This window comes from Anomalospiza imberbis, chromosome 1 (genome assembly GCF_031753505.1).
Source record: "Anomalospiza imberbis isolate Cuckoo-Finch-1a 21T00152 chromosome 1, ASM3175350v1, whole genome shotgun sequence".
In the NCBI taxonomy this organism is placed as follows: Eukaryota; Metazoa; Chordata; class Aves; order Passeriformes; family Viduidae; genus Anomalospiza; species Anomalospiza imberbis.
Window position 1 is genome coordinate 129446003 of NC_089681.1, and position 22748 is coordinate 129468750.

Below are 22748 nucleotides of genomic sequence, written 5' to 3' on the forward strand. Positions count from 1 at the left end.
TTTAATTCTTGCTATATTCTGGGGAGGGGGTGAATGGCCATACAGTGATCGCCAGCAGTGGCCATTTTTGCATGCCTGAAGCTCCATTGCACAAACAGAATGGAGGTCCTGTTGGCTCTCCCGAAATGCATAGTCCAGAAAAACGATGAAGGCTGAATAGGGGATTTACTGTACTCATTGGAACTGAATAAGAATAATAAAGTGTGCTCCTGGAGAGAAGTACTCTGCCCTGTTCTCCAGACATTCAGTAATTAAGGTTCTCTGTCGTTGTGTGCAAATGTTCTCATATTTGTCCGAATGTAAATTCTACCATTTGGAGCTGAACCAGGCATGGAACTTCTCCCACCAGCTGTCTTCCTTCTCTGCAGCATGCTCCCACCCTTTCCACCTTACATGTTAATTGAGTTCCAAAAATCCATTAGTAGTAAGACAGCTCCAGCATTTATTTCTAGCTGTCAGAGGTGGCAAGGGTTAATAAAAGACATCCGTATTTCTTGGATAGCTACAGATAAAATTTGGACCATGCTATTTAGGCCACTTTCTTTCTCCCAGCAGTACTGTCCCACATTCCAACTAATTAATAGCAAAATCTATGCTGTGTAACGACTGCAGGAGCAGGATCATGTGTAGAAATTGCACATCCTTGAAAATGTCGATTGCTGATGTCCTCGTTTACTGAGGTTCATTGAGTTCTGTCAAGAACTCTCTTCTCAGAGGACAATAGTTCAAAAATGATATGCACAAATACCTTTTTCCATCTTCCGCTGAACAGTTTGATTCCTTAAATATTGTATTTCTAGTTTGAAACTACAGATTTTTTCTTCAAATTTGCATCACTAATTAAAATTATTAACTTCTTTCTAGCACAAAACCTATTTATATTCAGCCCTAAATAGCAGTATTGTTTCTCTGTTCATCCTAAAAAGACTGAACACTGGATCTTTAGATCAGAATAAGTCTTATCCATGCTTTTTCTCATAGACAATGAGTGTGAATTTCTGACTAGTCTTGAGAAGCTTCCTTGGCTTTTTGCCTGTCCTCTTTAGACCTGGGGACATATCACACAATCCAGGAGAGGAAATTAAGATGCCCAAGTGCATCATCAGTTGATTGAAATTCTACCTACTGGAGTCTGCATTTGAAATATTAAGGAAACATTTCTCAAACACCATCTCAACCTAGAAGATTGTTCTAGGAGAAAGATCAGTGTGTACAAATAAGATTTGTACATGTACATAACAGATTTTTTCAGACCAACTGGTACAGAAGGAAAATTGGACACATTTTTTGGATTAACAAGCTAATTTTTTCTTTTTTGGTTCTGAAGCAGTAACTGTCTAAATGCAGTAATTAGCTAAAAGCTAAATGCAGCTTGAGAAAAACTACTTCTAGTTCAGATGCAGCAGTAAGATCATCTCAGAAAGAAAAAGTGGAAATGGGATGGAAGTGGTATTGTGGGGAGAAGAACAAGGGCTGAGAGCTGGTAAGTTCAGAAAAGTTTCCAGGACTTGCTCATTTTAACTGTTTAGTGATTTTTCACATAACAGAAGAAAATCCTGTGTGGAAAGAATCTTCCCAGAAGCACTTGTCCTACATTTCAAACACTCCAAACCACAAAACTCATCATTAAAGTATAATCCTTTGTGGCCCAAAACACCAGATCAGTTTAAACTGTGCCTGAGAAAGAAATGCAATGTGGTTTTGATGCCCATCCACTACTACAGCAATGAACAGCCCCTGCCATCAAATCACCAGTGTACCCTGGTCTTACATTTGATATTCCAGAGCTGTACTTCATCCAGTGCACACCTGCATTCCTTGTAGTTTTACTGCTGAAAATGACCACTCAGCTCCAGCATGAACTCCAGGAGGCCATCTCCATAGACCAAACAAACCACTGTGCTGTTTGTGAGGGAGTCTTTCTCACAAAACAGATATTTTCCCACTCCTTTCAGACTTGATCCTTAAGGAAACTACAGAATTTGTCTCACAGTCGTGCACATGGGAACTAAGTTTCCTAATTCTGTCCAAAACATTGGACTCAGTAGAGGTGCTGGTCTCATAGTACATTATAATTTCCTTCTACTTCAACTTACAACACTGCCCCCTCCCACTTACCCCTCTCCAAATCAACAGACTGTAAGGTAATTGTCTCTTCTTCTTGCTTAGCTAATAAATGCTATTTTTTTCCCATCATTAATATCATCAATATCTTGTCTATTCTAAAGCTACCATCTTCTTCTTTCCGATCTAGCTTAAGTAATAAGTATCTTAGGAAATGGTAAGCAATTGCTCTTAACTGAAAGGTAATTCTAACCCACAGAAAAGTGTGACCAAATGTCTGTCTTACTTTTCCACATATATGTCTTGGTCTAACAAAATATACTACTTCTTCATGCAAGCCAGTACTGCACATCATATCCACAGGAAATTACTCCTGTGTGTCTCCCTTGTACTTTTAATGATTCCTATGTGTCTATCACAGGTGACAGTTGGAGAGAGGAGACTGGACTGGATGCCACCTTTGCTTGGGTCAACATGACAGTTATCATATTCTTACAAATTTCACAGTGTATTTCTTAAAGCACAAGCACTCTTCCTTGCCACGGAAAGAAAATCTTCCATTCTAAAAGAAACAAAAATTTGGGCATTAAATAATAATTAAAAGGAATTTCAACTTTTACTTCAAAACAATATGCAGATGTTACTACGTATAGTAGCCATTAGGGGAACTTAGGACTTTGGTAGGTAGGCAGAGTATGAGATTTGGCCTCTTACATTCTTTATGTACCAATACTATCCGTAGAGTGCTGGTTTGTGCTTGCTTTACTTGTTATGGGAGATGGGGGATTGTCTGAAAAAAAAAAGTAGTTATGAAAATCTTTAATTTTGTAAAGAAACAAAGCAAAAAGTCATCACAGGATTTTCTTGTTTTCCCTGTATGACTGGCAGAAATAGGATAGAGTGAATTCTTCCATTCCACAGCACTTAAGGAAAACTTGTTTCCCTAGAGTAAATTATTCAGCTTTATCTCACACACCTATGTTACATACAGAGAATCCAAATATAAGCACAAATGTGTATGTAGGAAGGCTAGTGAGCACCCAAATGAATAAAATGTAAACCAAGATGATAACGTAAATTATGTTTGTCCACCAAATTAAAGCAAAATTTATGCTTAAATAATTAAGTTTTTAGTTGATTCAAGGTTTCATTATTTAGATGTCAAATAAAGGGTTAAAAGTAATATCATCATAATTCAGTGGGATAAGTTAAAAGTTAATTTTTGTCTCATATTGAGCATGAATCTTGGCTGATAAGAATAGTTAATATTTTTTGTGTGCATAGCAATTAGTTCTGTATGGAAAGATAGGATTTTTGGGATTTGGGTAGACAGAAGGGTTAAAATATGTAATCTGTGATGGGCAACAATGTGTCTAGTAAATTAATGAAGCTTCTTGGGAGTTTCACATCTCAGGTGGGTCTCATTTCAGCTCTGAGTACTGGCAGTACACATCACATCAAGTCCTCACGATGCAGACAGGGACGCTTACTGAAAAATCAGTACAAGGATTGTAAAAGCAGTAAAATGAAGGAGAATCAGTAGAAAGATTCTACATGCAGTGAAATGAAGGAGAGATGATTACAGCATCATACATCCCAAACTGTAAGATGAAATAAGGCACACCCTTACATTGCCACATTAAAACTACCATATATTTTGGATGATAAAATCCTTAGTCCAGATAATAGATGCTTCTCAAAGTAAGATGTTTGACCCTTGAAGTTGACATGGAGGTCTACAAACCAAAATTCTGGAGAGAAGGTACCTGGGCAAGTCTCCCAAGCAGCTTTAACAGTTGCATGGCAAGATACTTCTCAGTTTGCAACATGCCAATGACATAGCCATCTGCCTCAGGACCATGGGCATAGCACCTCACAGACCTAGTCTTGCCAGAAGAACAAAATCCTTAAAATTTAAAAGCCTGCCTTCAACATTTCTTGGAACATCTAGAAGACTCTTGGAAGTATGCCTGTGCTGACAAAAATAACAAACACATGCAGTGATTGGCAAAGAAAATCAGTAGGAGCTGAACACAAACTTTAGGGATGGTTCAGTCAACAGCCAGAATACTTTCTGCAGCAAAGGGTCTCAAGGCTGTACAGCCAAGTGCTCAGCAAGTCACCTCAGTGCAGAGGCAGTTGTTATTAACAAGCATTTGACAAGATAACAAGTAATTCTCTGACCATTGGGTGGCCCAGGTCAGCTTACCCTCAAATTCATCCCACTTGCCTCTCTATATGCCTTTTATTAATTGGCTATATTAGTTTGCAATTGTCAGTTTAGGTTAAAAATTGTACTTTTGTTTGTATTTGGGGGTTGTGGGAAAAAGAGAAATAGAATTTATTCCTGCTGAGTGATACCTATTGTAACATGAATGTTCTACCAGGTAGCATGGGCTAGGAATAAAGAGCAATTTTTGGCCAGCATTGGTGTAAGTCAGGTCCCCATTACAAGTGTTTTATGTTTTAAAGAAGCATGAGGAGAAGCGGTATGCACAGTCAAAGCAGACTACAAAGAATCTCTTCCTCCCAATACCCACAGCATTTTTTCCTTAATGCTGTTTATTCAAGATAGATGGAGTATGTGGAGATTTGATTTGGTTTTCTTTTCTGTTCAGAAGAAATGTAGATGATCCCTTGTAAATTAAAGCCGTATGTTGCCTGCCTTCCTTGACATGTTCTGCACTGGGGTGAGAGGCGCAGGGGCTGCAGCCCGGCTGCTGCTGCCAGAAGTTTTCCGGAGAACAAGAAAAAGTCACAACTCTTAAAAGGGCAATTGCAGATCACAGCTCATTTTGTTCATAGAATGCGAACATTTTTGCTCTCTTTTTATTTCCCTTTCTTGAGCAAGTTCTTCTACAGTTACATACAGTGCCTGAAAACACAGACTCTCTCTTGTTCTTCAAACACAGAGAGGCTGATTTAAGGGCCTAAGATGGCAATCCTTACTCCCAGGAGTAGACCTGCTGATTTCACAGATACAAGGGAAAGGAGTAGAGCTTCATAAGGCTGTGATGCAAGGAGAAATTATGTGATGAGCTCTTACTTCTGGCCTCACGCTGCTCATGCTGTGCTTCAAGTATATTCCTTTTAAAGAAATGACTCTCCATTTCCACTGATGTAAATGAAATTCAGATCATATTTGCTGCATTACTCTTTCAAGATACACAAATTGAAAAGGTGTGTGTGTGTGATGTGGGGAGATAGAGTGGAGGAAATTTGTTTTTCTATGTCTTTTAGCTGTGTGTGTATTTTCCATGAATGCTATTTAGAGAGTGAGCAGGATGAGATCAGAGCAGGAGTAATTCTCAGCCTGCATCTGCCTTTTTCGGTGGAATGAAGCTTGGCACAAGTTAAAGGATAATTCTGACTTCCCCTTTACAAGAAATTTTTGGGTTTTTGCTTTTCTTTGTAAAGATAGATTTAAATATTTAACCAGTGTAAACAGAGGCAGAAGACCAGCAAGACTGAAAAGAATGTGCCACAGGGATCTCCTTATAGGCACGTTTCCCCTAAATACGTTCTTCATCATACAGGAGGGGTCAGCTGTATTTTGAAAGAAATTGGTTTTGGAAAATTTAGGCTGTTTGTATTAAAGGAATTATCTTAAGGATGGACAGGAGTAGTGTTCTAGACCTTCCTCCAATTCTGCAGCTGACTTTTCTAGTTAGCATTTCCCCTACTCTTTGACCCAAGCTGCAAGGCAACTGCTCAATACTGCAGCACTCCAATATGCCACGTGGACCCCAGATAAACCATCCTTAGCCCAGTCCCAAAGTCTTCAAGGAGGAGAAAAAGGGGCACTTCATAAAAATCTCAAAGTTCACAGTAGGGAATATTACCTTCAGGATGATGGAATTTAATTTCCTATTGTCACAGGTTGTCATTCTGTAGTGCTCAAATATGCAACCATAATGTTTAGCCCAACTGCAAATTGTTCAAGTCTCTCCTTCCCCAGTATCCCTATCAGAACATTAACTTATCCCATGACAGTCGGTGCATTTGGACTCTTTGCTTTTGGATCTTGTGATGTCTCTATTTTTATGGGTGACTAATAAGATTGCATAATTTTTACTGGATTTGGACTTATCTATGGAAATCCACATATTTGCCATCTCCAGGGATGATTATTGTAATTCTGTATAATTTCATATGGTATTGCTGGCATTAAGAAAAATATCTGACGGTTCCCAGCACTGAAGACCATGAGGATAAGCCATGTCACCTCAGTGTCCCTGTTTTCTGTTCCCCTCAGCTGTCCATGTGCTGAATACAGAGCCTATAAAAGTCAGCGATGGCTGGTCTCAGCAGCTGCAGCCCACTACAGCTGTATCCCACTGCAGTAAAACCTCGGCCTTGAACCTCAGTGGGAATGAGCCCACATCCAGGAGACATAGCTACTACAACATTTGGCTGACTGAATCTCTAACATCCAGAAGATTCTGGCATGTTTATGTATTTTCAGAATTTTTTCTGTATTTTCAGAATTTTTTCTCCTTTTCCCACTTTGACTCAGTGGTAGTCACACCATTGCAAACAAGGTTGAGTCATGCCCATCCTTACATATTCTACCTGGAAAGTGAGAGAGATTTCATGGTTATTCTTCAATTTTCAGAACTCTTTAATTCATGAGGAAGGATATGCATAAAATATGAACACTGAATTAGCGTTAGGAAGGGCTGGAAAGGGAAAAGACAGGATATCTAGCTTCTGGTTCTTACATGTTGATATCAATTAATGTTGAAATCATTCTTAAATCTTAGGAAGTACTTTGCTGATGGTGATTCTTTTGGACATTCTCTGTTCCTCTGCCATTTATTATAGCTAGACAGATATAGTCTAGCTATTAGGATAACTATTAATTAGTTAGTATTTCTGCAAAGCCATTGTGGTTTCTATTTCTATTTTTTTTACAGTTGTAGAGCTTCTTCTTTGAATATATCATGACTTTTTAAAAATGCAGATTGTATTAAATATTTACTTAAAAGTATTCACTGTGCCTACACTTACATTCATACAAGTACATTTGTGATTGCAATTCAGGTTGGAAGTCTGGGTCCTCCTTTTAGAGAATGGGCTAGAAACAGCTCATCCCAAACTTTGTCCACACCATTGCCATAGCAAGCAAAAGCATCCACCAAACTGGTTTGGGAGGCACTTTTCCTTCCTTCTCACAAGTAATGTATTTCTGACTTCATAGTGGCAGCTGGCCTGCCATAGAAATTAGGCTGCCATGAAACCACAGCCTTGAACTCACATCTCTGGGATATGTCAGCATTGCTTGAACATTAAAAAAATGTGACAGAACCATGTTCCCACATATTGTGTTCAATAGCAGCAGGCTTAAAGATGCTTCAAATTATAGCAAGCCTAACTCTGAGCCAATGTAGTACTCTGAGTACCAAGGACAGGAACTAATTGGTTTTTGCCATATCTGCTATGCCATTTCTGTTACTTTTTTTTTTTAATTCACAATGCATAGCACTAGGGATATGGGACTTAAAGACTTGTCTTATTTGGAGAAAAGAATGCCAATATTAAACTAATCCCTTGAGCAGACACTCTTATTTCAGTTTAAAAGTGCCTTTCATGGCATTAGCAAGTTGAGTCCTTGCTGACATAAGCTTAATCAATATGAGGCACTCAGTCTGATATAAATTTATCTCTGATGGGGTTGCACCAATTTTTCTGTGTTGTGCCTTTGAAAAACTATTTAGTTAAAGCAGTTGTTTCTTCAAACTGGCAAGTTCTCACTCACTGAAGATTTGCAGTACAACAGTGCAGCCAGCTGAAAAATGAATCACTTCTGTAAAATGAAAAGAACTTTTTGCCTTTGTATGGTGCTACCCATTAAATCTCTGAAAGCTGCAATTGCATCTATGTTCTTAATCCCCGTTTTCTAAATGCAGGAACTTAAATGCAGAGAAATGAAATGTGTTTCCAAGGTCAAAAAAAGAGTATGTGGTAAAGTAGTTTCAGAATGAGACCAATGACTTTGAATATCCCTGGTCCCAGCAACTTTCAGACACCTTATATGTAAGAAATACTTGTACCTGTGCTTTCTAGTAATCAGCCCTTTAGAATCAGATTGCCAGGGCTGGATGATGTGTCCGAGAATAACTAGTCTGTAATCTCTGATTTGAGTTTTGTAAATAAAAGACTGACTTCTTCTTCTTGAATGAAGCTCTGCCCTTGTAATTTTATCACCACCTTACTAAATATTTATTTCTAGTGGTATCCTCCTTTAGCTATAAACATAGACATTCTAATCTCAAATTCTGAGGCAAAACGGATGTTCTACCACTTGTTATGGCTACACCAAATATATTTTTTAAAAGGATAAACATTTCAAATCTTATGCTGCAAGCAGAGCTTTTTAGTCTAGGAAGAGGATCACAATGACAGCATTGATGCAGTACTATCACCCATTTCTGGAAAAGTGGTTGTGGTCCAACCAACCACTCTGTCTGCTCTGTGTTAAAACAAGGATATTAGTTTGAAGCCCTGTAAGTGGTGGGTTTGGTCACAAACAAAACCACACATTAGCTCTGTTGGAAAAAATATGAGAGTGTCAGGTCAGATGAGCTCGAATCGATCTCAGATCAGGCTGAGGTTCAGATGGAGCAAGTAAATGCTATGGTATGACTGAGTGAAAGGTAACTGCATGTAAAATAGACCACACTTGGTGTTATCACCATAGAGTGCTTGCTTACTCTGTTGAGTGATGCTACTAAAACTTACTGAAACTTGACACACAGTGAAAATGCTTTTTAAAATCTGAAAAAAACATTTCCAGCCTTTGTGGTATATCTCAGGTTTACACCCTGAATTCTATGATCTGGAATTCAGTTATAGCAAAGATTTGCCAAAAGCATGGATACTTACAACATATTAAGCTATGAAGGCCATATTTGTGCAATACAAATACTGTCTACAATTACTGCAATTTAAAATAGAAGCTTGAAGCAGAAGCACTTTAAAAATATTTGCAGACCTATCAAAAGTCTTTCTGTACTCCTATTCCCAGAGTACCTGGGCACCTCAGCACCTCGAAATCTCTAATGTGCTTGTTCTAAAAGATAAAAGTACTGCTTTGGCTTTGTTTTGGAGAAGGAAATCTAAGGCAGAGAGTGATTAAAATGATCTGTTCAGAGTCAGGTAAGAAATCCTGATAGGAAAGGGAATTTAACCTAAAGCTGGCACACACATTCTTTTTTCCTGAGGCCTATTTTTCCTGGAAAGCTTTGGGGGAATCACAGCTGTTTTAAGACCCCCGAAGGAGGTGGTCCCACACCTTACCCACTCCTGCTGTTTCTCCCACAGAGGCACCTGCAGGGCAGTGGAGAGAAGCAGAGCAATGTGCTGGCCCAGCTGAAAGCTAACCAGCAAAGGCCATTGTAGTTCCAGTTGCAGCAATTCCCTTCTCCAGCCCTTGGCATGGCTGCAGGGGTGCTAATGCCAGCAGAGAGGAAAGGGAAGGAAGGTGTGAGCTGAAACACAGGAGAGGAGGGAATGGTTCCTGTCAGCAACAGCCCAGCTTTAATGGGCATGAAGCAATCATGAAACTGCAGCTTGGACTGCACCTTTCCAAAGAAAATTGAATCATTAGTTATTCTGACTTGAAATAAAAAAATCTAGTCATAGCTGGACCAGCCTCTGAGGTGGCAAATATGGGGAGAAATCTCTGTTGTTTTGTTCCTTCCAGTACTGCAAAGGGGAATTGAGGGGCTTGGGAGTAGAAAAGACCTTGAGTCACCTTGATGTTGACTCCTTCCCTGAAAAGAGGGGCAGCAGGACTTGAGGCCATCATTTAACACCTCCCCCCTGCTATGTAAGTTGACAAGAGATTTATTTAACATCACCGTATTAGTCCATGACCAAGCTATCACCTTAAACTCTCCCATAGCAGCATGCAAGCTTCTTAATATCTATTCTCTTACCTGAAAAGCAATCAGGAGGAGAGATGAATGCTTATATTATGTATTTACTTAACTTGCTTCATTGCCAGTTTCCTCTCCCTGCCTCCCTTTTATGCTCTAACGTCTCTCTCAGCATGCCATTGTCAATAGTAATTTAAATTACACATCAGACCATGTGAGCAGCTCACATGTTATCAGTTAATATGAAGGGAAACTCCAAGGACACTGGTGCACAGCAGTCTCTACCAGCGTGGGTAGCAGAGCACTGTTTTTGAAGGGGCTGTACCCCTCTGTTGCTGTGAGGAGACAGCTGCCTGCCACTGAAAAACTCTGGACTGGGCATAACTCTGGGCAAAACTCTGGACTGAATTTAATTAACCAGATAACCTGTACTACATCTACTGTGAGTGGATCTCCCAGTGCCACTACTAACACTGTAGGGCAGCTCTTCATGGGAGAAGGAGCAGACCTTGGTAAAGATGAAATGGTGCAAGAGGAGACACAATCTCTGCCCCTTTTATGTTGTGGGTAGGAGGCAGAGAGTCCTAACTGCTTCTCAACAAGCCTAATCAATGAAGTTGAGAACATGCCACTGTCAATGGGTATTTGTCTTATTGTGCAGCAAATCCTCAATGAATACATATATTAAAAAAGACCTTGATAAAAGAAAATTGACCAGAGACAGATGGTTAACAATGATGATCATCAACATGAAAACTGGCTGAGAATTTGAATCCTCAGGATTCAAATTTAACTACATTGTAAAATATCTGGAGTAACTGTTGGACAAGAACTTAGATATGGAATTGTTCAATTAAAAACAAGGTTGAAAAACCCAGCATTTTAACTTTGCTGATTAGTGTTGGGTGCTTATTTATCTCAAGCTGGTCAGAAAAGATTTGGCTGGGATTTGAAGTGGAAGTTTCATAGATACACAGCCCTTTAGCATGTGTCCAAATATTTCACTTCCTCTTCCTTTGGCGTGAGTATAGACAATGCACTTGGGCTGATTCTGACTGCACATAAAAATGATATTTCCTTCAGCATGTACTTTGCTTTTAAAAGGATTATCTCCCACTTTTTTCCCCATTTTTTCGAGACCTCAGCAGTGCAAGGAACTCTGATGATCTTTTAGAAACAAGAAGACAAACCATGGGGAAGGTTATTTGCTGCAGCACTTGTAATAACTGCTTTTTGACTAAGGTAAAGCACGTGACCTAAAATCAGCAAGAATATCTTGCAGAAGTACTACAAGCCTAATCCACAAATTCTCTCTGCATGTACATAGTCATTATTTCACTACTTTATTTTTTTCTTTAAAAAGTCTCTGTCTCTCTTTTCTTAAAGCAGTAAAGAACTAAGGAACTCACGATCTCATGTTAACAACTTTTAGCCCAAGGAATATAATCTGCTTTTATATTTTATCAAGATAAATTCCAGACATAATTTGTTTTCCCAGACCCAACTCTTGGCCTGTATTTCTCACAAGCACCCAATAAAAATAAATAAAAATGTCACCCTACCAAATTAATATCTGACATTGCTCATAGCTGACGTTGCTCAGAGACCCCTTTTGCATCCACAGGACACAGCCATGACTTTCTCACTGCTGCTCCCTGACCAGTTCTATGCAGCCCATGTAGCGTCTGCCTCTGAGCTCATTATGCATTGCTTTCTCCTGTTGCTGTAGACAGATGATAAAGAAATTGGGTGTGTGGACATTGCCATTTTGTAACCAGAATCTATCCTATCTTATAACAAGAGTCATTATAATACAGACTGTTAGTATCCACGATTACAGCTTATTTCCATGCCATGCTGAAGGAGAACAGAGATCTGAGGTTGAAGGTCAGAGCCTTTAAAGAATGAAGAAATGTCTCCTGCAGGTGCTTAGTTTATAATTGCCCAGGACAGAGCTGCTGCTTTTATGAGGATTGTTGTCATAGTCAAGCTCCCAAGAAAAACAGGGTGGTTTTTTTATTTTTCTTTTTTTTTTTTGTTTTGTTTTTGTTTTTGTTTTTTTTGGGTTTTTTGTGGTGTTTTTGTGGTGTTTTTTTTTTTTTTTTTTTTTTTTTTTTGTTGTTGTTAGATTTTTTTTGTCCTGGCATCTGTTTACTGTCAGTGGACGCCCACAGCTGTAGCCAGAAGTATGCCTTCACTTCTGGCCTCTGATGTGAACAGCTTTTGCTCCGGCCCTGGGGAGCTGCTGGGCAGACAAAGCAGTAGGGAGCAGGCAGCACCCCAGGTGATAAAATGTCCAGTTTCCATTCTGATGTATGGGAAATTTTAAAAGCTTTGATGTCTGAAGGCATATGCACTCCAGCAGAGAAAACTTCACATCTCATCTCTCCCTAGCCAAGAGTAGATCTTTTCTATTATATCACAAGCAGCCTGACAATACAACACATAAAAATGGGAGCTATCACCATATCAGATCATGAATCAGCTTTCTTGAATGTTGTTATTAAGGCAATTCTTAAGTGACATAAAAATTGGTAGCTTAATAAGTCTCTTTAGAAGTATGCTAAGTATACCCAAAATAAGGCTTAATGCAATTAATTTGACTAAACAATTCAGAAGAAAATATATTAATGTGAAAAGTATAATGGAGGAATTACCACACGAATTCTCTAATTGCCTAGATTCTAAAACACATAAGGGTATCAGGGACCTGGCAGGCACCAGAATCCATAATTTCCACTATCATATGTTTCTGCAGTAGAAAGTAGAATTAAGTAAACACATTATTTGCTATTTAATTAAGTGAATGTACACTCTTTTGATAATAGTCTTGATAGTGAACTAGAAAGCACAGCTCTGTTCACACACTCAGCTAAGAAAGTGCAACCATTTCCTCCAGGGAATGTACTGTGGAACTTGATCCCCTTGGTACTGAGCAGGTAGAATATGCTCTCTTACAGAGCCACCCCACATTCATCCAGCAGTGGAGGCAGAATATGTCCTCTCATTTATGCTTTATCTCACAGTTCTGTGCTCGTGCATGGGGAAGTTGGAGTTGGAACTGCCCTGGTCAGAAGATGCCCAGTTCTGAGCAGGGACAGTGGTACTGTGAGACTGAGCATGATGGAGCTTTGGCACAGAAAGCCTGGTTGTTTCACTGGATCTGGGCAGTTAGGGAGAGCAAGTAAAAGAAGTCAATGAGAATTAATGAAAACATGGGGATATCTGAAAAGCTCTTGCAGTAAGCATCTGCCTGGAGTTGAGCATTCTACAGGCTGCAACTCTGTAACTGTGTTGTGGTCACACTCACAAAGAAATGAACAACGGTCTGCAGTCCTAGGCATATAAGTTTTTACAGTTTCATACCCCTGTTTCCTTTGCACTTTCTACAAGCAAAGAATGAGCAGATACCACAGATCAGCACCTGCACAGTAACCTGTAACTTGTTATGCTCTGGTAGCTGATCTGGGCATAAAGTTTCTCCATCCAATTTCAAGTAGGGTTAGAACCCCTGGGGAGAAAACAGATAGTGATGTGAGCATTTTAACTCTGTACATCCAGTGCCATGCTGGCTTGCTTTTTGGAACACCAGCAGGAGAGAATCAGCAGCTATTGGAGGTTGCAATGGCAGGAGAGGCAACGTATGCAGCAAGCTCCTATCCAAACAGTTGCTGCTAAACCATGGGGATCCACAGAGCAGACTTGATGACCTATGTTGGCTTTCAGGCTTCATGAAACTGCCTGCTGCAACCAAGAATTTTAAATCTGGTTGCATAACATTACAAGTTAATGGATATAGGATGGTTTTTGGAAGCTGTGTCCTCTCCCATGAAGATGGAAACTTGGGCCTTACAGACCACTTTGAAAAAATCAGACTTCAAAAAATAGCATAAATGTGGCTCTATTAGCTGTGCATACAGCTGTGATAAGCTGGGCCTTGGTCCAATAATCCTGATCGTGTTTTGTTTTGTTGTTTTTTTTAAGTACAAAATACATTTGCATCACTGACTTGAGAGGTCCTGGTTGCTATGTTGATTGTTTATTCGTTCTACTTATTTGCAAACAAAGAAAAGTGAGGAGAGCAGCAAAATGGTCAGAAGCGGGATAGCTGCAGGAACAGATAGGGTCATGGTCAAATTGTTGAAAGCTGTCAGTGCAAGTGCCAGCAAAGAGGCCAAAACAGATATGTAAAAGAAGACAAGGAGGTTGCAGGGAAGCAGCTAAAGACAATCTCTCTACCAGCTTCAGGGAAAGGAAGATCCTGTTCATTCAGCTAACTAAAGGTGGAAAAAATAATCCTGAATACATTTACCAACTGATGCAGGCCCAAAGGAAGCAGATGGCCAGAAACAGTGTGACTTCACAGCAGACGCAAGCTTTATTGATCAAATTATCACTCTTGGCAACTGATGGGAGGGGAGTAATAAAAATAGGTTAAACTTTTGGAGGAAAACAACTGGCTTGAGTGGATACAATATAGAGGGTGTGGATATGTGGAATTTCAGGTAACTGTAATTATAAAAGGTGCATGTTAAGACTCCTGTAGTGAAGTAAGAAATGTCAAGCAATTGGGTAAGTCCAAGTTTCATGTAGGAGCACAGGCGTTGGAATCACACTAATTTTCAATCATGAAGATGAATGTTGCTGTGAGATGCCTTGGAGGGCATAATTTTGAAAGATAAATAGCAAAGCTTTTCAGTAAATATAAATTATATGTGATTACTGGCAAGTTTGTCTGATTTAATGAAAGTATTTTTTGCCATGTTGGAAAATTGGTTTTGTAGACATGAACTAGTTCAAATAAGATGAGATGGCTGCATCTTGGAGAAGAAAGAATACATACTATGTTGACATGTAGTGTAAGGGAAGATACAGAGAAGTCTAGTCCTACATGTAGTTATATCCACATCAGCATCAGTTAGTTCAGCATCAGTGGTTCAGTAAAGATGAATTAAAACAGTCATGTACCTTAGCCAGAAATACTGCACAGTAGGTGATGAGATTATGAATCAATAAGGATAATACATCTACAATCCATATAGGGTTTTTTTCAAATTTATTATTACTTCGTGGACTAAGAACAGTTCCAATAAATTAGATAAAATCATGAAAAAGAATGGAGACAGCTCTTTCAAATATTGCAGTTAGAAATAGAAAACATTTTAAAATATCAGAGACTGAGTTAGGAAATCAAGGCAGGGGATTGACTTTAATTAAAAAGATTAAAATGATAATGATACACCAAGCCATACCAATATATAAGGAAAAAAAAAAAAAAAGCATTCAAGGCCTAAAAGCTAATATCACCCCTGAACTGGAAAGACCAGCAATGACATAGTGTTCCCCAGATCTAGAAGGACACACTAGAAAGCCAGAGAAGGACCATTTATCAATTTTGGGTTATAATTAAAATGCCTATGTTTTCTACAGCCCTAAAATTTATCTGTCTGGCTACAGGAATAGTCATAAACATTCATCACTATAGAAAACTTTTAAAAATGCCCCACAAATTCAGAAGTTTTTTCAAACAAAGGAGTCAATGCAGATTCACTTACCTATATATTTAGCACATGTGCACATACAACACACATATCTGCACAGTAAGAAGAGAGAACAGATGAATCAAATACACAGAAACTGCAGAAATAGGATGTGCTTGCCAAGACTCAGACACAAGCCTTCTTGTGTCTGTTTGTAAGCCGATTCATATTTGAATAACTGAAATTATATCTAATGGAAATTAAATATATACAATAAAATAAATGTGTGTATGCATCTTTATGACAGAAGTATTAATAATACAAAGATACAATATTGAGATTGTCTAGGAAAACATCTTGTCCTAGAAAATGTAAGAGCTTTGTGTTCAAAGGATTTAGAAAATAAACTCCCTTTCTGTGGAGCCCTGCCCATTGGGATTTGGCATAAGAAAGAAAAGAGAATTTCTAAGAAATATCAGGTTTTCTTTGCTGGCGTATTTTTTACTTTGTTCTGAATGGAAACAACTTGAGCTCAAAAGGTAAATTTCATTGACTGTAGATTTTACTAAGTGTGACTTTAGCAGAGAAAGCAAAAGAAATCGAAGGATGTACTATATATGACTGCATTTTACAGCCCCTTTCTTCTTCTTTTGATAAGCACTTAACAGAAATCTATTCAGTGAAAGCTGCCAATTCTTATTTTTACCATATGTACAGATCGAGGATGTCAGAGGAAATGTGTATGGCAAATTAGGGTGAACTCTGTGGCCTGAATGTTAAATGAGAGGGCAAATTATGCAGGATTTGTCTACCATTTTAGTGCTCTCATTTGTGATGTCTTTGGGCAGGGCACCTTTATAAGACTATCCTGAAGATATTATCATAATGGAATGTTTTGCATAATGGAAAACACAGTCACCTCAGATCTTCTTTTGCATGACAAACCCTTGATTAGAAAAATAATAGGATGGAAATGGAATTTGTGTTTATACAGGCAGGCATCAGAGCCAAGGAGAATGGAAGCTGACCTCAATACACTGGAGAACTGTCATAGGCAGATGCAAAACCTCTCTCTTTACAGTAAATTTAGCCTGGAAATAGACTGAGAAAAAAACGAGAGTCATATAAAAGTCTTCTTACAGTGAAAAGTTCCTCATTCATGAGAAAAGTATCTGTGATATGCAAATGATATTACATATTTTTAAATGATTCATAGCTCTTGTTATACTGTAAGGTCCACATTACACCCCTGTGAAAACAAGAATATTTTGATATTTGACAAAATTGTAAATGTTTTATATTTTCTATTACACATCTGATTTAGCTTTGGCAATTTACAGTCTTTAGGTCCACTGATGTACAGTTAGAAAATTGAATTAATATCCTGCCTTAAATCAGCATAACCAACCATGTACACAATTAGGAACTGGATTATTATTTTCAGCATTGAATACAGTCATGCTCCTGTCCTGTACTCATCTGAATTAATGCACATATCTGCATATGTGTTTATAGGATTGCTGCTGATGTGCATGTGCCATTAGACACATAAACCTGCTGGTTTTATTCAGTCAGTATTAATTACAAAGTCTATTCTTCAAACAGAAACATAGAAAAAAGTCTCAAAAGTGTACAATAATTTGGAAGACTCTGTACCTTCAGGAAAATTGTAAAATCAAAAGGTAGATTTTACTAACTCTTTCCTTCTTACTATGTAAGAATGTAATGTGCTATTATATGACTGGATTTAACTTATGTTCAGCTTAGAAGACAACATTATTTCATTACTGTCAGTGATTCTGGGAGCACAAAACTGTATTGTTTTCTGCCAAGATCATATTGCATATAGGTTGAAGTGGATTTTGGGTGATAAAATCCCAAAACACAGCTGATTTACAGAAGACCCCAGTTAAACTGCTTTAAACACCTAGTCTAAAATATAGTACCTGGGAAGATAGTGTTGTGATAGTGGGTGTTCTACCAGCTGGGACAGTGTAAGTGCTAATTGCAAATGTGCTTATGCTTATTTCTATGGCTGCCCTGAATTAAAGAACATTGGCCAGTCCTGATATTTGATATAGCCTGAAAAGAGAATCAGTATATTGCTTTGAGGCACCTCACCTCTGTGTGATAAGGATAAAATCTTAGCCTGTCTTTGGTTTTCTGATAGCCATTTCCTCTCTGTCTTCCTCACTGTGATTTGTTGAGATGATCTTAATCTGACCCAAAGGCTTTGAACCACCCAGAATTGCCATTAAAAGCAGCAAGGATGTGTATACCCAGCATCTCTCAGGATCAAGCTTATCATTTTTAGCTGTAAATATCTGTATGACTAGAGTTACATGTGTCAGCTTTAAGATAATGTCATGATTTCATTGTGGTCAAATATCTAGAAAAAGGAAAGCATGGCTGATCTCTGCACAGTGTCTGTTCACGTTTATTATCTTAACAGTAAACTCACAGCTGATTGCAGTTTGGCCCTTATCAGTTCTTCCTTCTAGCAACAAACTAAATCATTTCAGCTTGTTCAGGAACAGATCAGTCTTAAGACATAGCTTCACAGAGAACTGACAGATAATACCAACCTTTATTTTTCAGCAAAAGTAATTTTTGATGTAAAAAATGATGCGCAAGTGGCCACAACATTCGATCTACATATATGAACAATGGCTAATGAAATACAGGAATTCAGCTTTTCAATGCCTGAAGAAGCAGATTTAATACCTGGGTTTACTACTGCAGATTTCTTCACTTGGTTTAGAGTGAGCTGTAAATAGGCTGGTTGATTAGAAGACTAAAAAGATAACCCAATTTAATGATCATACATAACGTGCCTACCAGAATCCTCCACTTGAATAGCGCAATAGTTACTTTTTCTGAGGAATACTTTGCAATGTATTAGAGAATGAATCACCCCTTTTCTTCCACAGCAAGAGCATGCCAGTCAGACAAAACCCTGCTAGCAGTCTGAACCCAGAAGTACATGTTCCCAAATGCTGCTTAATTCACCTTCTCTAAAGTGCTAGCATTGAGGCTGCGTACTTAAGGTCTGTATTTGTTACCCCACTCTGCCTTCCATTAATTGATTACTGACTCAAAGCTGCACTTAATCCATTATGACAGTAGTTACATTTGTAAAAAAAAACATTCTGAAGTAAGATTCTGAGTTGTAGTAGAGTCTGTTCAGCCCATGCTCTGAGACAGCTAGAGCATGCCCCCGGGATTATTCCCATAAAACAAACCAAAGCCAGACTCTGTAATAACAGCACTTACAAATGCAGCGGTCATTTTTTCTATCTCCCCACTTCCAGTAAGCTCATCCTGAATGCCTTTTAGCCAGCCTCAGTTTTGGTGTCTCCTCTATCTAAACCAGTGAGAAACGCACAAACAAATCCCGTAAGGAAGGGCAGGAAGTTGTGAGAGCTGTTACATGGTTATTGTTACTAGGGAAACCACTGCCTTAGTATTCATGTGTTCAGCAGATCTGTCTGGCTGTGTCTTGGAGTCCCAGGCAATATGATGAAATAAATGGCAACCAGGAAAATAAACCCAAACCAGCACAGAATACACTATAAGTGTCTGTGACACTTAAAATTAAAATCTTGTTTTGGTAAAAGAAGTCTAAGCAGAAATATCTCCCATAATATGCTTTTATAACAAGGGGGGGTGTGTTTGGAAGAGCATGCTATATTCTATTCCTCTTTTCCGGAACATTAATAAAATATCTGCAAAAGCAATAAGTACTGATAGTCTAGAGTTAAAATGCTAATCCCAAGCAGCTACATTTTTTGGCTGCTGACCTTAGATCCAATTTCATGAGCAGTATCTATATCCAAGCAAAGGATGAGTAGAGCTAGTACTTTTCTTTGGAAACCAGACAATAGTGTTGGGACCCATCTCTAAGAACAGATTGTCCATGCTCCTACATTATGGGACAATTTTCTTGTTTGTTAGCTTTTTTAAGATGCAGCTTGTTTCTGAGTTCAGTCACAAAAGTGTGTGACTTACAAAACAATCAGTAGAAACATCTCGAGCAGTAGCCATACCTCTTAATGTTCCCTGTATCCTTTTTACCATAATTAAAACAAGCAGCAACTTTCCCAGATTCAGTCAGAAATTGGGGCTGAAAGGGCTCTCAAGAAATCAGCTATGCTGAGCAGATTGTCTGATATCTGGTTTATAGATATCTGGTTTATAGACAGACACTCAGCACCAGTTCCTTAATTTCCACAGTGATAGGGATTCAACACATTTCATCCTCAGTAGGAATTCCCCAGCTGATTAATCGATTTTATCTCTTATCCATCTTGCTGAAAATCTCAGCTGAGTGATAAAGCCTGAAGAGGATACACACATCTTCCCTAGAGCACTCCCAGCCTCAGGCTGTCTGTTCCAGTGCTGGCTGCACTGCAAAATCAGCTCAGTATTACTGCTCTCCCTGATGGACTCCAGGCACATAGCTGATTTGCTCATTCACCAGAGGTTGAGGCACTGCAGAAAGTTATTGTTCCTGAGGATCTCGATAACCCCAAGTCCAGCCAGAAACAATCATCTCAGTAGGTTAGTTCTTGCTTTGGAGTGGAATGAATTGCAGTGGGGAGATACAGTGTGCAGCATAACTGAGTATTGCAAAGTTCACTTGCTGCTAGAGAAGGACTTCTCTAAACAGAGATTTCAGAAGACAACATACATGCACAAATGTGACAGAGTTACAGGCAAGACTGCAGGAAGGATAGTGGTACCTGGTTTTCTGAAGACATGGAGGTGAGGAAAGCAGCAGAGAATGAAGTGACAGTACTTTATTGTGCAGTAACCCTCTGATAATAAAGCACAAATTATTAACAACTATTTGGGCCTTGCTGAAGCAGGCTCGTAAACAGGGTTATGCAAAATAACCCACAAACCTAGACAAAAGCTAACACAGTAGATGGATTAAAAAAAGAGATATTTTTGACCCTACAAAAATCACTATTATTAAAGATACACAAGTGTTTAAAGGCTTGCTTCCTTTTTTTTTTCCAGTTTTATTTATACATCTTGGGGCTAACTATAGCAAAAATACTTCTGCTTTGCAACAGATAGAGAAAAACGGAGAACCAGGACTGTGGGATTTAGAAATATCCCTGCCATGAAGACCTGTAACACAGGAAAATGGGAATATCAAAGTACAGAATTAGAGTTCAAATACACATGGATGGCAGCTCATTTTCCTCTCAGCATGTTTGTGTCTTTGCATGATCTCCAGACTGATCCCTAATCTACAATATGATATGGGCTTGTGCTATCCACAGGATGACCAAATAAAACAGTTAATTAGAGACCACTAAGAAGAGACTTTGGCAATTAGAAATATCCAGCACAAACCAACAGAAAGATTCTGCTCATTAAGTATATCCACCGTTGGCACTAAATAAAGAGGCACATGTGAGCTGCATCTGGGAAATACGGGGAACTAGAGATCATGCAGAAAAAAGCTATTGGAGAATTACAAACAACTCTCACTGATGTCCCAAATTAAAGATTATCTAATAAATATGATATTCCAAGTTTTTTTCACGAGCACAGTACTACAGGAAGAAGCTTCTACAGTTCAGATAGCTGAATGTAAAGGACAAGGAGAGTGTCCAAGCCAAGCAGTGTGTTCAGCAGGGCTAGGTATGGAATTTGGCTCTAAGGTATAGGCATGCTCTGGTTAGTTTGCTATGGCTACTCCTGGCAATTTTACCTAGGCTGCTGTCTCATGGAGCAGTAAGAAGGCATTCACTGTCCCCTAACAGGCCCTCACCTTCACTCAGGATGCACTTTGGTTGGACACTGTTGAGAGCTGGAAGACTACTTAGAGGAGATATTTCTATGGGCTTTCTTTCCTCAGATACTGGCAACCAGGTTTGGGGTTGGAGGACTTGAGAATTTTTGTGCTGCAAATTAAGGCCATTTTGATGAGGCAGGAGACAGCCATGATGCACACTAAACCCTGGAAAATGTTGAGTGCTCTCCACACCCATGTGGGCTTGGTCTCTTGAGACTCCCATGCAGTGGGTAGCTGAGTTCTTGGGGGCATTCATAGGAGCATAGCTACCCTGCTGGTGGATCTCCATGTGGCAAAGCTACCCCACACAAGGAAGCTGCCTCTTCACTTCCAGAGAAACCTACAGTGATAGAGGAATAGCTAAAAACATACAGTGACACATGGAGGGCCTACATATGGGCCTACATATGGGGTGGTTCAGAAAAAGTGGCAGCATTGGGAAAGAGGCAGAAAACCTGCTCATTTGTTGGATGAGGAGTGCAGGCAGCAGAGCTGGAAACACCTCCTGTGGTTCTCTGAAGCTGCAGCTGAAAGGGCCAAATCACCCATCTCTCTCGTGCTTTGAGATATGCAAGTTGGAAAAGCAGACAGACACACTCCTCCCAGCTGAGTTCACACTTTCAGTGAAAGCTTTAATAAGAAGCCAGGTTTGCAGGAGAGAAGAGGATGGGGATCCACAGGGTAGCCCAAATTTACATGTAAAAATCCTCCAGCAGGATGTGACATCTAAGTGTGGGTGGAGAGCACCAAGGTACAAAAAAGCTGTACAGTTTCGTTGTTAATGGCTCAAAATGTCCCCAAGATGTGTGCTCGTAAGACCTACATTTTGAAGATGAAGATCTGCCTCTGGCCAGCTCTACTTCCAGTATTCTGAGGAGCACGGCACAGCAGCTAAGAAGTCCAGCTAATGGATATTGATAGTTGCAGGCTGCTGTTCGATCACAGGATGGCCTGCCTGCAACAGGCCAGGAGGGAAAGCAAGGCTGATGACAGCATTTTCAGCCAGGAACTGCCCAGAAGCCAAGCCTGTCAAAAAGCCATTTACACACTCCAAGTGAAAACAAAGTAGCCGCAGCTTTTAGTAACACTGCTCAGAAATCGATTGCTACATTTTCCACAGCTTATAGAGCGAATGAAATGTTTACCAGAGTAGAATGTATATATAGACAACAGCTGTTAAATGAGGGTTCTGGAAAGGGAAGACTGAAGTCACATTGCTTTAGAGCCTCGGGTGTTTATCATGGAAACCACTTCGCTGGGAAAGTGAGTGCTACTGTGTGGCTAATATGTCCACCCATCCCTGTGGAGCAGGCTGTGGCTCAGAGAGGGAGCAGCTACCTTAAATGCTCCCAAAGCAGAATACAAGGAGGGTGAACTAACAGCAGAGCTCAAGCCAGAGCTAAGCACAGACTGTGCAAGGAATCAGTCACAGAAAAATGCAAACACTTGTCAAGTCAAGTCAAATTTAGTCAGCAGTTTCACCTGAAATAAAATGTAGAAAGGATTCTTTTGGTG

At 39.3% G+C, this 22748-nt stretch overlaps 1 protein-coding gene across 2 annotated transcripts in view; it reads right to left on the minus strand.

Moving 5' to 3' along the window:
• Positions 1–22748, minus strand: part of CDK14 (cyclin dependent kinase 14) — a 384029-nt gene that overhangs the window by 37141 nt on the left and 324140 nt on the right. Inside the window, exon 15 of one of the 2 annotated variants that reach the window (XM_068211387.1) lies at positions 1513–2626. The exons of the other annotated variant lie outside the window; for it this stretch is intronic. The gene's annotated coding sequence lies outside the window, so the exon portion shown is untranslated. Of the gene's footprint in view, positions 1–1512; positions 2627–22748 lie in introns of those variants that run through there. 2 annotated transcript variants of the gene reach the window in all.